This window comes from Dromiciops gliroides, chromosome 3 (genome assembly GCF_019393635.1).
Source record: "Dromiciops gliroides isolate mDroGli1 chromosome 3, mDroGli1.pri, whole genome shotgun sequence".
NCBI classification, from domain to species: Eukaryota; Metazoa; Chordata; class Mammalia; order Microbiotheria; family Microbiotheriidae; genus Dromiciops; species Dromiciops gliroides.
In genome coordinates, this window is record NC_057863.1 from 400002230 (window position 1) to 400019375 (window position 17146).

A 17146-nucleotide genomic window follows, 5' to 3' on the forward strand; every position below is an offset into this window, starting at 1 on the left:
TCGAGGTTCTGGGAAATGTTTTACATGGCTATAAACAGTTAATCCTCCTCTAGTGCCAAAGTGACTGTTTGGCAGCAGCTGGTGCATTTTCATAATTGAGGCGAGCTTCCAGAGCAGGGGTTTTTAAGACATTGCATCTTAGCACTGGGGACTTGGAGTGCTAATAATGGAAGGCAATTTAACCCAAAAATCTAGCATCAGAATACTGGCTAGAAGATGCAAGCAAACCACTTCCAACCCAGCAGCATGGTGTAGTGCAAAGAAAGCTGTATATTTGGACTCTGACAGAGTCCTGGGCTTGAATCTTGCCTCTGACCAGGCGCTCTGTGACCACAGAGCAGTCATTTAACATTTATGAGCCTCAATTTTGTCATCTCTAAAACAAGCATAATACAATATTTTTTTTGTGCTACTTACCTCAACAGGATTGCTTTGGAGAAAGAGTTCTGTAAACCTTAAAGTGTCATTGACATGAATTTAAAAACCAACAACACACTAATTTAAAAGAAATATAAAACAGTGCTATCTGAAGTCTAAGATGGAAAGTTCCATCACCACCTTAGCATTATAAGAAAGACTTCCTGTTAAATGTGACATGCAAATTCGGGCTTATATAGGATGGGTAAGAATTCAGTAGGTGAAGAGGGGAAAGGAGGACATTCCAAACACAGAGAATAGTGTGAGGGAACACATGGAGGTGGGAAAATGGGTTCAAATCCCACCTCTGATATACATCTGCTCTGTGGCCTGGTCAAATCACTAAATCTCTCTATGATGAGAGAGAGGCAACTCTCTAAGATTATATGCTGCTGAGGAGATGCCAACCTATAATGGTAGAGGAAATTTTCCTCTGGAAGTTCCCTATACCAATGAAATCATAGATATAGTCCCTTTCCCACTTGGAATTCCACTGTGGAATTCAGGAGAGGCCTTAGGTAAGAAGTATTTGAGCTGAGCTTTAAGAAAGACTGGAATTTAAGAATATCTCAGAGAACAAAGTGGTATCAATTGGTGAAGTGATTTTGGTTTTTTAGCCATAAGGTAAAGAAAGTAGAGACAAGATGAAAGTTTTTATTTCAAAGTAAAATTATAAGATTTTTGTGTCAATTAATATGTTTGGTCCTTCTAGTAATTGTTAAGGGCTAAAATTCTAGCTAGTCTGTCTAAAATATCTGAGTGGTCGCCAATAAATTATAAGCTTTAGCAAGAGTTAGGCTTTTAAGCATTTATTAAGGAGAATAAGAATTTGGTAAAGAGAGAAGAAAAGGCCTGGATTCCTATCTATTAAAGGGAGGGTGCATTTCTAGCTCCCTTCTCCACTGGAGTCCTCAGGAAAGAGATGAGTCAGAGTACCCAGTTCTTCCTTCTTCCTCCCACTAGCAAACGTCACTTCCTGACGCCAAAGAAAAGATGCATGTTCTTGCCCTCAAAGACCTTCCTTTCATGGCGGAACTTTTCTACAGTAAGTCTCCAGCAGGCGGTGTCATTCCAATTGTTACATAATGAAGCTAAGAGATTCTAAACAATGGAGGTAAGAAGGAATGTGAGACGACCTACGCAAAAGCAAGGAGATAAGAGGTAGATTTTGGTATGTGAAGAATGGCAAGACCAATTTGACTGAATTGTAGAATGTGTTAAGGGGAATAATGTTTAATAAGCTAGGAGATGTATGTTGGAACTATGTTGTGAAGGGATTTAAATACCAAATAAAAATTTTGTTTTAGAGGCAAAAGAGAGACACTGGAGTTTATTGGTCAGGAAAATGACAAGTTTAGACAAGAAGATACCATAGAATATCCACTTAATATGCTGGTGGCCTTGTAAAGTGCTTGGCACAGTGCCTACCACCTGTTAGTTACTTAATAAATGCTTGTTTCTTTCCCTTCTTTTTTAGTCGCACATGTCCATTTATTTTTATACCTGTAGCTTTACATATAGAAGGCATTTAATAAATGCATTTTGCATTAACAACATCTGCTTGATCATGTATTTTATGCCACATCTCTGTTGGTAACTTGTTGCATCTACTTATACCCATCATGCATCTTTCCATAACCCTTTGAATCACTTGTAACTTTGATTCTTCTGGGATAATGAGGTTCCATGGTTTGCAGCCATAGAACATCATTGGGAGAATATTAGTGTTAAAAAGATGAGCTTTTCCAGCAGAATACAGCTTGAGATCATTGAAGGCACTGGGCAATTTCCCAAGGCAATTCGGTCTACCCACTATTATTCAATTTACATAGTATACATATTTGTAATTCCTTTTCTTACTACCAAGTAAGCCAACAATTTCTATAAGCAATACTTTACATGACAGTCCTTTACAAACTAGGGACGATAAAGGAATTATTTAATAAATGATTGTTAACTGAATGAATAAATGGTTGATAAATTAATAATTAATAGAAATGAATGAGTGCCTGCAGGGGACATACTGTTCAGTGGAGCCGATGACAGAGAGACAGTCTTCTTGACAGTTTTCTTATGTCCTCTTTTCCTTAGTTTTCTGTTCAACTCCAAACCATACCACCTTCACCACCTTCACTCCTGCCATCATTTCTGCCTTCTCTTGACAGGAAGCTTGTACTTCACCCCTGGAATCACATCCAGCCCTGATAGATGAGCTTTCATCTTATCTTGCCCAAACTAGGTCTTCTCTTCACTTTCTGGCTACCAGTTCCAAACAATCCAGATTTTGGCATACCCTTTCCTAGTCTTCCCCATCTTACTTTCAAGCTTCCGTTTATGTGTTATTTTCCTCCATTAGAATGGAAAGTTCTTGGGGCAGCTAGGTGGTGCAGTGGATAGAGCACTGACCCTGGAGTCAGGAGTACCTGAGTTCAAATCCATCCTCAGACACTTAACACTTACTAGCTGTGTGACCCTGGGCAAGTCACTTAACCCTAATTGCCTCACCAAAAAACCAAAAAAACCAAACCAAAACAAAAGAATGGAAAGTTCTTGAAGGTAGGGACTGTTTTGCTTCCTCGTATTTATATACCCAGCTCTTAGCACAGTATTTGACACATAGTAATCCCTTAATAAATGCACTGTCTATCTGTCTATCTGCCTGTCTTTCCTTGCATGCATTATTCTTACTTTTAATACATATATATTCTTATGTGCATCATTAATATCTGCTGTCCTAGAAGGACCTCACAGCATCTCTGTGAAGTAAGCAGGCCTGCTATTATTATCTCTACTTTACAAAAAGAGAGTGAAGCAAGGACAGAAAAAAACACACCAATGTTACAAAAAAAAAGAAGATGCTAAATGCATAAGAGGAATTCTAAGTGTTATGAGATCAGATGATGGAGACTGTCTCTTAAAGCCCCTCAATGACAGTGACTGTGCTTTACTTATCCCTGTATCTCCCCCATATCTAAGGGCATTGTATATAGTAGCCCCATGTCTGGAATGCTCATCCTCCCTCACACCCATTTATGAGGTTTGCTGGTTCCTTTCAACACTTACCTCAAATCTCAGTTTCAATGAGAAGTCTATGTCAGTTGCCCCAGCTCTAATGTAGTTCTCTATTGGATTGCATCCCATTTAATCTGTATACATGTTTTATGTACTTAGTTATTTACATGCTATTTCCTTCATTAGAAAATAAGCTCCTTGAGGGAAATGACTATTTTTGGCTCTTTTTTAAAATTCCCATTATCTTGGACATAATAAGGGAAAGGAAGGGAAGAAGGGAAGGGAAGGGAAAAAGGGAAGGGAAGGGAAAAGATTTGGGGTGAAAATGAGCTCAGTTTTGGATATGTTAAGTTTAAGATATCTAAGCTACATTCATTTCAAGATGTCTAATAGGCCACTGGGCATGTGGGATTGGAGGTCAACAGAGAGGTTAGTGCTGTATAAGTAGATGTGAGAATAATCGGCATAGAGATAAAAATCTGAACCGATGGTTGCTAATGAGATCACTAAGTGAAGTAGTATAGAGGAAAGAAGAGTAGATGGCTAGGATAGAATTTCACAGACACCCATGAAGAACTAGCAAAAAAACAGTGAGGAATAGTCAGATGGGTAAAAAGAGAACCAGAATAGAGTAGTATTATAGAAACCTAGAGAGCAGAGGGTAATTGACAGTGTCAAAGAACTTAGAAAGGTCAAGAAGAATGAGGATCGAGAAAAGGCTACTAGATTTGGCAATTAAGAGGTCTGGCAACTTTGGAGAGAGCAGTTCTAGTTGAATGATGAGTTCAGAAGCTAGATTGTAGAGTAAAAAGAGAATGAGAAGAAAGTAATTGGAGGCACCTATTGTAGATGGCCTTCAAAAGAAATTTAGCTACAAAAGTGAGAAGGGATATGAGGCAATAACTACTGGAGATGGATGGATCAAATGATAGTTTTTTTGAAGATGGGGAGAAGAAATGGGTATTTTCATAGGCACCAGGGAAGCAGACAGTAGATAAAGAGATATTGAGGATAAATGAGAGAGGAGGGATGATGAGGGGGCAATCTGCTATAGAAGAAAGAAAGTAATGAGATCACTTGTGCATACAGAGAGGTTTGCCCTAGGAAGGAGAAGGGCCACTTCTTCACGTGAAATGGGCTGAAAGAGAAGATATTGGCAGAAGGCATTTGAGTGATGTGAGATGAGTAGGAGGAGAAAAGAGGGAGCTTTGGGCAAATGGCCTTAATTTTTTCAGTGAAATATGAGGCAAAGTTCTTAACCAAGAGGCTTGAGTGAGGGGGAGACATTGGAGGTTTGAGAAGAGATGAAAAGGTTTAGAAAAGCGGTCATGATGGGTGGGATAGTGAATTAATTAGGGAAGTGCAAAAAAAATTGCCTTGACATGGTGAAGGCCCAGTAAAGACTATGTAGCATAAATTAATAATGGATCCAATCAGCACAGTTTTAGGACATGGCCAACATAGTAATTTGTTTTGCTTGATTATGGATATTTGTTATAAGGATTTTTTTTTCTTTTCCAATGGGAGAAGTAGCTGGGAATGAAAGAAAATAAAGTTTGTTAATCAAAAAAATTAAATTAAATTAAAAAACCCAGTTCACTTTATATACCCCTGGGATATAAACATATATACATTTAGGTCCTGTAGGAAGGAATCAATAGTGACAGTTTCATTCAGAATTGGGTCTCAGGGGAAAATTGGGAAATAGCTTAAAATGCCTAGGAACCAAAGCAGGGCTGGAGCCTGGGAGGAAGGGAGTAGAAGTCATCTTCTGAATTTCTTAAGGGTCAGCTCTGGCAAATTAGGTCACCCATAACCTCCCCTTTGTTGACTAGCATAGCAGACAGGCTACAGGCCTGGAGCTCTGTACATAACACCTCTATGCTCTCCTGAGCAGTTGTTCATCAGCAATACCAGAGACCTATTTGAGGTCAGGCTTGAAATTGGGCCTCCACAACCAAGCTCCTCATGGAGCTAACTCCCTCCTCACTTTTCCTCCTCTCCCTTTCCAGAGGGAGCCAAAGCCAGGGGAGTCTCTAAGAGCCCACTGTATTCACTGTTTGAAAACAGCCCTGTAGGAGTTTCAGGAGGACCAAAGTCTTGCCAAAGATGGCATTTATCCATTTTTTTTTTCTTTGAGTTACATCGGCAGCTAATTATAGTCCCTAAGTATTTTAAAAACCACTCTCTTCCAGCTCAAGGCTGTGTGAATCGCTGCTTTCAGTGGGGATATTCAGACTGCCAGGAAATCCACGAGATTTAAGTTTTAAGGCTGATGGAGTGATCAGAATAAAAAAAAAAAAGTATGTTTCCTACCCTGATGTTACTTCCCAGGGTCCATATTTACTTCTATGAGCATATACTTATTCAATTCAATTCAACAAGCATTTATTAATTAATCAACAAGCATTTGTTAAGCACCTACTATGAGCTATACTCTGTGGATAAAAATGTAATAAATGAAATAATCCTAATGCAAAAGAAGTCAGGCAGTGTGATATAGTACACAGACAGCCAGAAAGACCCTGGTTCAAGGCCCATCTTTGATACTGACTGTGTGATCCTAGGCATGTTAACTTCTCAATTCCCAAGGAAACTCTTTAACAATATAAATCTAAGAAATAATCAGCATGCATTTGATAAGCTCCTACTATGTGCCTGGAATTATACTAAGTACTGGGATACAAAACCAAAAAGGAAATAATTCCTGCCATCAAAGAGCTTCTTTTATATCTGGAGAAACAAGTTATTCACCTATAGACAAAAACAAAGTATACACAAAATTAATAAAAAGGAATTTTGGGGGTAGCATTGGCAAATTCTGGGTGTATTAGGAAAAGACTCATATAACAGAGGGCATTTGATCTGAGGTTTGAAGGGAGCCAGGGGTTCTAAGAGCCTGAGGTGAGGGGGATAGTGCATTTTAGGCATGGGGAACAGCCTGAGCAGAGATGTGAATACAGGAGGTTGAATATCATTATTAGAAAAATTTTGTCTTCATTCTCCTCAAGTGAAGCTGGCTATACCTCCTCCTCAAAGTTCTAGGTGTACCCCTGAGAGTTTTGGGGTGTTTCTACTGTGGTAAAGATTAATATTGAAAGTTTTAGCTGAATCATTTGGGAGGAGCCACACCTGTCCCACCCTGAGATTGCACATGCTACTGAGCAGCTTTTGGCTCGCCAAACTATGAGGGCCAAAATTCGATATATGGAGTGTTATTTGGGTGATTTGCCTTAAATCTTTTTCCACCTTTCTACTTCAGAATCATAATAGGTTAGGTTAGAAGGAATATCCTCAGAAGGTGAGAGGTCCTTCAAAAACCGCTCAGTAGCATGCACAATCTCAGGGTGGGCCAGGTGTGGCCCCTCCCAAATGATTCAGCTAAGACTTTCAATATTAATCTTTACCACAAATAATTTTTACCACACTACTCTAGTACACAATCAACTTGACCCCCCTTCTGGTATGTTCCTCCTATTATTAGCCACTAGTACTTAAAACCCAAGTTCCATTTAACAAATTAACATCAATTAGCTTTAACAATGGTATATTTACTTTTATGCTTTAGCAAGAACAGAAGTAGTACAGCCATTTCCCACAAAACCTTGGGGGGCATAATTTCCCTATTTTGCCTCAGGCTTGGGAGAGTGGACTCAGATTTATATAGTTCTGAATTACATCATATCCAAATCCTACACCAGTGTTGGATGAGTCCATGTCTCTGCTTTTATGAGACTAGGTCCTGAAGATCAGGTGGCTCCATGAGGCCTCAAAGCTAGGCTGAATTCAAAATCCAGCCTGGACTTGACTTTCAGACTCCGGTGGCTGGCTCTTCTGACCTCTCAAAGTTCACAAGGTTATAGGCATCTCCAATCTCCTTCACCTAAAATGAAAGAATAAACACTAAGGCAAAGAACCGAGGCCCATATTTAGGGGCCATTTGTTGGCCTTGGTCCAAAGCCTATCCACTCACAATCTTGTTTTTCTTCTTTCTTCAGAATGCTACCTGTCAGGGAGAATTCAGTGGAAGAGAAGGCCTGAAGCTCTGGTCAGCTAGTGTTTTCTGAATGCATTTCCATTTCCAACTATTCATCCAATCAAACAGGAGCCTTTCATAATATGGTAGATGGATAGGTTACAGAATGTCTATGTATGCTTCAAAGTCTTTCCAAGTCACTTTTTTTTTTTAGTGAGGCAGTTGGGGTTAAGTGACTTGCCCAGGGTCACACAGCTAGTAAGTGTTAAGTGTCTGAGGCCGGATTTGAACTCAGGTACTCCTGACTCCAGGGACGGTGCTCTATCCACTGCGCCATCTAGCTGCCCCCCACGTCACTTTAATTATATGTCATCATGAACCTTCAGAAATAGGGTTCCTGGCCCCTTATCTTTTCAGGTAGAGGAGGGAGGAGAGTGTAAGACCTGGGTTAAAATCCTACCTCTCACATTTAGAAGATTGGAAACAAGAGAGAAGAGAGGAGGGAAAGAGAAAGGGAAGAATAGGGATTCAATGCATTTTTTTCCCCTATCAATACTTGCAGTGTCCTACTCCTTCCTTTCATTGTTCCCAGAGGGAAGGGAAGAAAAGAAAATATCTTCCGAAAGACTTAGTTACTTGCTATGGAGAAAAGGGAATGACCATTTATTAAGTACCTACTATATACCAGGCAATGTGCTAAGTGCTTTACAGTTATGTTCTCACTTGGGCCTCACAACAACCCTGGGAGGGAGGTGCTATTATGATCTCTATTTACTGTTGAAGAAACCGAGACAGGCAGAGGTCAAGTAACACGCCCAAGTTGTCTGAGGTTGGATTTGAAATTGAGGCCCCCTGTCTCTAGATCCAGAGCTCCATCTGCTGTGTCACTTAGCTGCCAATAGGCTATCATTTATGCTTGGGACATGTACTTTATCCTTAGGATAATATGGAGCTCCTGGATATTTTTTAAAAAAGAAATGTAACATGACCATGCTTCTGCATTTGGCAGTTGTGCGGAGAATGGATTCGAGAGAAGAGAAAGCCAGAGAAGGGAAGACCAATTAGGAAGCTCTTGTAATGGTCTACATGAGAGGTAATGAGAATCCGAATGACAGTAGTGGCCATCAGAATGGAAAAAGGAGCTAGATGGAAAAGATTTTGTGGAGAGACAATTTAGAAGACATGGCAACTGATAGGACATGGAAAGCAAGGGAGTAGGACCATCCAAAGATGAGTCGGAAGTTGTCAGCATGGGTAACCAAAATGATGATGGTGACACCTTCCACAAAAAGAACAGGGAAGTTTGGAAAGGGGCCTGGTTTAGGAGGGAAGATGCTGAGTTCATTTTTGACCAGGATGAGTTTGAAGGGCCAACAGGCGATTCCACGTGGACGTCCTCAGCAGATGGATGACATTAAGGGGGAATTCACGAGATTAAAGTTGAATGTATGTATTTTGAAGTCATCTCCACAGAGATAATTCAAACCAGTGGTGTTTAGATTACAAGGAGAAAGAAAGTATAGAACGAGAAAATCTAAAATAGGAGGTCCTAGGACAGTCTTGGAGAATACATGTTCTTTGGAGATGGAAGATGGATGATGTTTCAGCAAAGGAGATTGAGGAATGGTCAGACAGGTAGGAGAGCTAGGAGAAAGTAGTGCTATGGAAGCCAAAAGAGAAGACTAATAAGGCCCTGGATTCCAATGTACTCAATAAATATAGATATAGAAACATTAAATATTAGAGGTGATTAATTGTTCGGTTGATTGAAAAGGAAGTGGGTCCTGTTTCATTATTGGTAAAATAAAGGAGATGGTGAAGTGGATAAAGCACTGGCCCTGGATTCAGGAGTACTTGAGTTCAAATCCGGCCTCAGACACTTGACACTTACTAGCTGTGTGACCCTGGGCAAATCACTTAACCCCCATTGCCCTGCAAAAAAAAAAAAATAAAGGAGATGGACAAAATGACCCCTAAAGTACTTTCTAGATCCAACTTTCTATAATTCTATTGTAGCAGGGCACTCCAGATGATGTCCATGGGTAGGCAAAGAATTTTGGCATCTCCCCTACCTGGCTTCTAGCCATCATGATCCTGTGAACATGTTTGAAAAGAAAGTTTTTGTCTCCTGTCATCTGAAAAGAAGGAGGAAACTGGAATCTTATGAGAGGTGAGAGGTGACCAAGGTACTCCATGATAGGATGAGACTGTGGCTTAAGTGATACACACTGACTGAGAGGGAGAGAGGGCAGGAGAGCTGGATGCCTCACAGCACCAGCAGTCAATGCCATGACTGTGCACTTGCAGGAGAGCATGGTGAAAATAAGCCTATAGCTGTTCTCTGTCATCTGCACAGTGAATAGTTCCACCTCCCCCTCAACTCCACCATGTCCTACTTTGTTCTGGCTCTCATACTGAGCTTACTTCCCAATCCTTATTTCTTTTAAACAGTCAGTTTGATTTTTGTATCAGCCAAGTGTGCTCAGAAAGAAACTGGTTTCTCTAAGATATCATTCTCCATGTGTGGGTGTGTCTTTGTGGGGAATAAAAGAAACAACAAGTCAAGGGGCTGTGGCTGGTATGGGACACACACACACACACACACACACACACACACACATGCAGAAGGCAATTGTCTTTCTATATTACTGGTATATTTTTTTTTTTTGTAGGGCATTGGGGGTTAAGTGACTTGCTCAGGGTCACACAGCTAGTGTCAAGTGTCTGAGGCCGGATTTGAACTCAGGGACTCCTGAATCCAGGGCAGGTGCTTTATCCATTGTACCACCTAGCTGCCCCCTTAATGGTGTATTTTTCCAGCTTGACATGAACTAAAGAGCTATTGCTGATAAGTATTATAACTCCCCCATAGCAGAGATCAAGAATAAATCTGAATCATTCATGGATTCCCTTGGGTAAGGAAAAATGGGTCAACAGTGTCCTAGGTGATGTAGCTATTATGGCATCCATTTTAGAGATGAGGAAGAAGATACCCCCCCAATTACTTTTTTTGTTCAGCATGCCTGTTTTTTTTGGGGGGTACTAATTAGTTAACCTATAGCCCAGGCATTCATTGGCTATATCACTCTATTGCTTTAAAATATTTTTTTTGGTAAATGTAAAAATTCATTTTACACTTAAATACAAAATGAGAAAAGAAAAAAAAAAAACCAGTTGCCATGAACCTAGGAGAGGATTTAATATAAAACCATACATTTCAATTTCAAGAAAACCTGTATAATAAATACTGCACATTGTTTTTTAATCTGCCCAGCTTTTCTTTCCTTCCTTGTTGGTTTTCTTTTGTTCTCTGCTGTGCATTTTAAATTTTATTATTTTCCCCCATCCGTCTTCTCTCACCCAAAGAAGGCTGCAATTAAGCATGGATATGTATGTATGATTGTATGTATGTGTATGTAGATGTGTATGTATGTATATACACACACACATATATACACATATATGTAAGACCATATTATATTTCCACTCATCATCTGTTTTTCTGAAGGTGGATAGCATCTTCCTTCAAAAGTCCAAGTCTTTCTTTCTATGCCTTATCTCCTATTAATAAACTATTCCAGGGGTAGGCAGCTAGGTGAAAAAATAGATCACTGGATTTGGAATAAGGAAGACCTGAGTTCAAATTATATCTCAGATAGTTAACTAACTGATCAAGTCTCTTAATATCTGTTTGCCTCAGTTTCCCCATCTATAAAATGGGTGTAATAATAGCACCTATTTCTTGGGGTTATTATGAAGATAAAATGAGATATTTATAAAGCACTTTGTAAACCTTAATGTAAAACATAAATGCTAAACTACTGTTATTGTTTTTGTTATTCTTACCAGAGACACACAAATCCAACTGCACAAGTAATTAATTAAGGCATGAAGTAGAATAAATAGCAAAGGAAGGAATCCAGTAGTGAAACATACTCTGTACCCATACCTAAAGGAGTGAAATGTTTCTATCTCTATGGAAGCTATAGTCTAATTACCTTTCAATTTCTCTAAGTCTCCAACAAAGCCACTTCAGAACTCAAAGTCCCAGTGTAAGATGCTTAGAATGCAGCATTATATACTTGGAATGTCTCTCCCAGGACTTCTGGAGGCCAGTGAGAACAGGAAAGTTGTCAATGTTTCAGGCTACTGGCAAATGCTGAAGCCTTCCTTCTCTATTGGTTCTGCAATTATCAGTTTCTAGCCATGATATCATGCATGGGTATACAACCTGTGGTCTGTTTTCCTGGGCAGTGCTTTTTTCTCTAATCAGCCCTGTACCCTTCCTAGTTGGGTCTTCTGACCCAGCAGGGTTCTCACCTGAAGATGTCACAGGGAGACATGCACCTCTGAGTGATTTTTCCCAGCTCCAAACATTGAGGGAAATGAAATTTTATAGACATTCAACTTACATGAAATTCAGCTACTGGCTCAAATGCACATAGTTGGTTAAGTGGTGGAGACCACACTAGAAAGCAGATTTTTCCAAATAAAAATTCAATATTCTTTTCACTCCACGATTCTTTCTAGATAAATGATTTAGGAAAGCAGAAACATCTCGAAGAGATATAGAGACAAAGCAAAAGAAATGAAGCTGCCTGTACACAATTTCTTCCCCCACCACAAGAGCACGGCTAAATTGCTGCATTCCCGATGCCATTTTCCTCCTTTCTTTTCCCAGCACACAAATTGACATGCACCTGTTACTACACATTTGGCTCATTAATTTCCCTTCTATAAGAAGGAGCCTCTTATAACCCCTCTTCTTGCCTTACAAATGTGCTATAATCACATTTGTATCTCAAAATAACACAAGTATAGGTGCCAGTTCATATGGGAGAACTTCCTCTTTGGCCAGCTATCTGTACATTGTTGGGCAGAGGTGGAATGATTTTCTTTTTAATTTTTAAAAACAATTTTCATTATGATGAGTTTTTTTCTTTTTCTTTTTGTTTTTTTTTCTTTCAACAAACATTTATTTTATTTTCCATTTACATGTAAGGGTAGTTTTCAACATTCATTTTCATAAGATTTAGAGTTCCAAATTTTTCTCCCTCCCTCCCTCCTTTTCCTCCCCCCTCTACAAGATTGCTATTAGGTTATATATGTACAATCCACAAGTGTTCTTTTTATCAGTTCTTTCTATAGGGGTGCATAGTAAGCTTCCTCATTAGTTCCTTGGGATTGTCTTAGATCATTGCACTGCTGAGAGTAGTTAAGTCATTCACAATTACTCAATGAACAGTGCTGCTGTCACTATGCACAATGTCCTCTCAGCTCTGCTCACTTCACTATACATCTATGTTCATTAGACTTTCAAGGTTTTTCGGGTATCATCCTGTTTGTCATTTCCTGTAGCACAAGTCCATTCCACTACAATCATATAACACAGCTTTTTCCATCATTCCTCAACTGATGGACATTCCCTTGATTCTCAATTCTTAGCTTCCACCAAGAGTTGCTATAAATATTTTTTGTACAATTTTCCCCCCTTTTCTCTTTTTCATGATTACTATTGTTAACTGTTTCCCTTCCATCCTATTCCCTTCCCCATGATATTTATTCTATTATCCATCTTCTTACATCCTATCACTCTTTGAAAGGGATTTGCTTCTGTCTGTCCCCTCCCCCACTCTGCCCTTCCTTCTTTTGCCCCTCTCTCTTTATCCCTTTCCCCTCCTATTTTCCTTCAGGGTTATAGAGATTACTCCACCCAATTGAGTGTGTACATTATTCCCTCCTTGAGCCAATTCTAATGAGATTGAGGTCTTTGAGCCAATTTTGATGAGTGTTAGGCTCATTTACTGCCCAGATTAAATAGATTACTCCACCCAGTTGGGTGTGTCTGTTAGTCCCTCCTTGAGGCAGCTCGGAGGAGTTTAAGATCTTTGAGCCTTTTCTGATGAGTGTAAAATTCATTTACTGCCCTGCTCCTCCCCCATCTCTTCCCCCACTCCATAAGCCTTTTCCTGTTACTTTCATGTAGGATTTCACTTCTGCCCTTCCCCCTTCCCCAGTGAATTCCCCTCACCCCTCAATTTAACCCTAAAGATGTTATCATCTAGCTAAGTGACACAGTGGACAAATCATCACCCCTGGACCCAGGGGGATCCCAGCCAAAACCTGGCCTCAGACACAAGACAGCGGCCCACTGTACAACCCCAGGTATGTCTCCCAGTTCTAATTTTTTTTTTTGTGATTCTCTAGGGTCTTATATTTGAAAGTCAAATTTGCCATTCAGTTCAGGTCTTTTCATCACAAATATCTGAAAATCTTCTTTTTCATTAAAGTCCCATTTTTTCCGCTGAAAGATAATGCTGAGTTTTGCTGGATAGGTGATTCTTGGTTGTAATCCCATTTCCTTTGCCCTTTGGAATATCATATTCCATGCCCTCCGGTCCTTTAATGTAGAAGCTGCTAGATCTTGTGCTATTCTGACTGGGGCTCCACAGTATTCTTTCTTTTTGGCAGCTTGCAATATTTTCTCCTTGACCTGAGAGCTCTGGAATTTGGCTATAATATTCCTAGGAGTTTTCTTTTTGGGATCTCTTTCTGGAGGTGATCAGTGGATTCTTTCAATTTCTATTTTAGCTGCTTCTTCTAGAATTTCAGGGCAATTTTCCCTGAGAATATCTTGGAAGATGGTGTCTAAGCTCTTTCCTTGATCATGGTTTTCAGGTAGACCAATAATTTTCAAATTATCTCTCCTGGACCTATTTTCCAGGTCAGCAGTTTTTCCCAGAAGATATTTCACATTGCCCTCTATGTTTTTATTCATTTGGATTTGCTTTATTGTGTCTTGGTTTCTCATAAAGTCACTGGCTTCCATTTGTTCAATCCTAATTCTTAGGCAATTATTTTCATCAGAGAGCTTTTGTACCTCCTTTTCCATTTGACTTTTCAAGCTGTTGACTTTTTTCTCATGTCTTTCCTGCATCACCCTCATTTCTCTTTCCATTTTTTCCTCTACCTCTCTAACTTTATCTTCAAAGTCCTTTTTGAGCACCTCTATGGCCTGAGACCAATTTGTATTTTTCTTGGAAGCTTTAGATATAGTGGCCCTGATGTTGACATCTCCCTCTGAGGGTGCCCCTTGGTCTTTCTTGTTACTGAAGAAACTTTCTATGGTCCTCACCTTCTTCTGTCAGCTCATCTTGCCTTTCTTTTACTAGACTTTTATCTCCTTAAAGTGGGGCACTGTTTCCAGGCTGCAGTATCCCAAGCTTAAGAAGTCCCAGGTGGTATGATTTAAGGAGAATCAGGTTCTTCCCTTGCCCGGCCTGTTTCCTGGTCCTAGATGACCCCAGACCAACTTGCCAATCAACCAGCTTTGTGTGTTGTGGTTGTTAGCTCTGACGAGCCTGTGCCCGTCCCCCACCTAGGCCACTTCTACTAGAGCCTACCACCTGGTTCTCAGTAGGGGTATAAAATCCAAGTTCTGTCTTAGCACCAGTATAGACCCCTGTAGTCTCTCCCCTGCCCAGGGCTTAGCCCACTCACCAGACTGTGAGCTTAGTTCCAGATGACACTGGTGCTTCAGCTGATTCAGAGACTCTGGGGGTCTGCTTCTCTGGTGAGGCCTTCCTGGGACTGGATCTGTGTCAGGGTGACTGTGGGGTTGGTTTGGACTCCTGTCTCAGCACAGCAGCTCTTTCTTTCTGACCTTCCAAGCCATTCTTGGTTAGAAGATGATTTCAGCACATTCTTCTGTGAGTTTTATGAGTTTTGTTTTTAGATCATACTCATATATCCCTCTCACTGCCCTAGCTCCTTTTTATGAGTCTTTTTAAAAAAACGCCCCCCCCAACACATTTTACTTACTCAGCCATACTTACTCTAGTATATACAATATTCCACACATAGCTGTACGTGCACCTAAAGTATGTGCACACCTATTATTCAACATCTGTGAAATGAAGGAATGGGGTAGGGTATGTATGCTTAATTTTTTCCCAGTTCAAGCTTGATCATTGTTAATTGTATAGAATTTTGTTTTGGGGAATTATTTTTTGTGTTCTATTTATATCATTGTAGTGACCAGTCATTTTCCTGGTTCTGGTTACTTCATTCTTCACCCTGTTCACAAAAATCATCCCACATCTCTCAGTTCTTTGGATTCAGCTTCAGCAATTCTTGTATTACAGTGATATTTCTTTACTTTCATGTTCCCCAATTTATTTAATAATGTCCCAACAGATGAACATCCACTTTGTTTCTAGTTCTTCACTATCATGAAAAGTGCTTCAATGAATATTTTTATATGTATGAAACGTTTCTTTCTGTCTTTGACCTCTCTAGGCTATAGGTCTAGCAGAGGAATCTCTGAATCATTTTAGGCAATTAAAAAAAAATGTAATTCCGCACCAGCCCTGGAGTCAGGAGGACCTGAGTTCAAATCTGGTCTCAGACACTTGACACATACTAGCTGTGTGACCATGGGCAAGTTACTTAACCCCAATTGCCTCCCTCCCCCCTCCCAAAAAAGTGTAATTCCAAATTGCTTCCCAGAATGGTTACTTCAGAGGTGTACTAACAGTTTATAGAGTGTCTGTCTTACCTCAGCCTCTCCAACATTATTCCATCTTTTCTCACCTTTGCCTATTTGATAAGCAAGAGTTCTAAACTCAGAGTTGTTTTAATTTGTACTTCTCTTATTATTAATGATTTCAAGCAATCTTTAATATAGTTATTGTTAGATTACAATTTTTCTTTTGAGAATCATTTGCTTGTATCCTTTGAGCACTTGTCTGTTGAGGTTTATTTGTTGTTTAATCATTTTCAACTCTTTGTGACTCCTTTTGGGATTTTCTTAGCAAAGATATTGGAGAGGTTTGCCATTTCCTCCTCCAGCTCATTTTAGAGATGAGGAAAAGAGACAAACAGGATTAAGTGATTTGCCCAGGGTCACACAGCTAGTAAGTGTCAGAAATAAGATTTGAACTCAAGTCTTCCTCACTCAAGGTCCCATGCTCTATCCACTTGGGACACCTAGCTGCCCAGGTTTTATATATTTGTATTCATTCCTGTAAAGAATTGTTATTTGAGATTTTTATGCCTTGGTGCGCACTGGCCTGGGGCTCCGCAAACCGCATGGTGCTCCACCCACTGGTTGTAGCCATTGCCATGGCGTCATCCCCACTCGCTGACACCTATATGGGCCTGGCAAAATTATGATTGGAAACCTAGTGAGGGCAGTCATGTGACTGTCAGAGCGGCCATCCCATTGGTTGGGGCTGTGAGGGGTTTTTCTGGGATTGGGGGAGGAGAATTGGGCATCTAGCGGGATGCTGGAACGACAGGAGGTCTGCTGCGTATTTTCAGCTGATTCCTTTCTCTTGATCCTACTGATCCTGTTTGTGTGTGTGTGTTTTTTTAAGTTCATTCTTGTTAAAATAAATCCTGTTCCGTTTTGAGGGAGGCTGCCGGTCTCCTTCCTTGCCCCAATATTGCGGTGAGCCGCTTAGCTAACACTCCCCAATTAAAAATTGGTCCCCACATTCCTTATATACCTTCGATTTCAGATTTTTATCAGACACAAAATGTCTCAATCTCCTCAGTTAAAAGTTTTTCTTATCCTAGGTACATTGATTTTGTTCTTCTAAAAGCTTTTCAATTTCATATGATTTAAATTATTGAATTAGAGCTAGAAGGGACCCTCTTATTATGCAGATAAAGAAATCGAAGCTTAGAGAGATCAATTGATTTGCCTAAGGTAGCAGCAGCAATAAGTAGTGGAGTCAA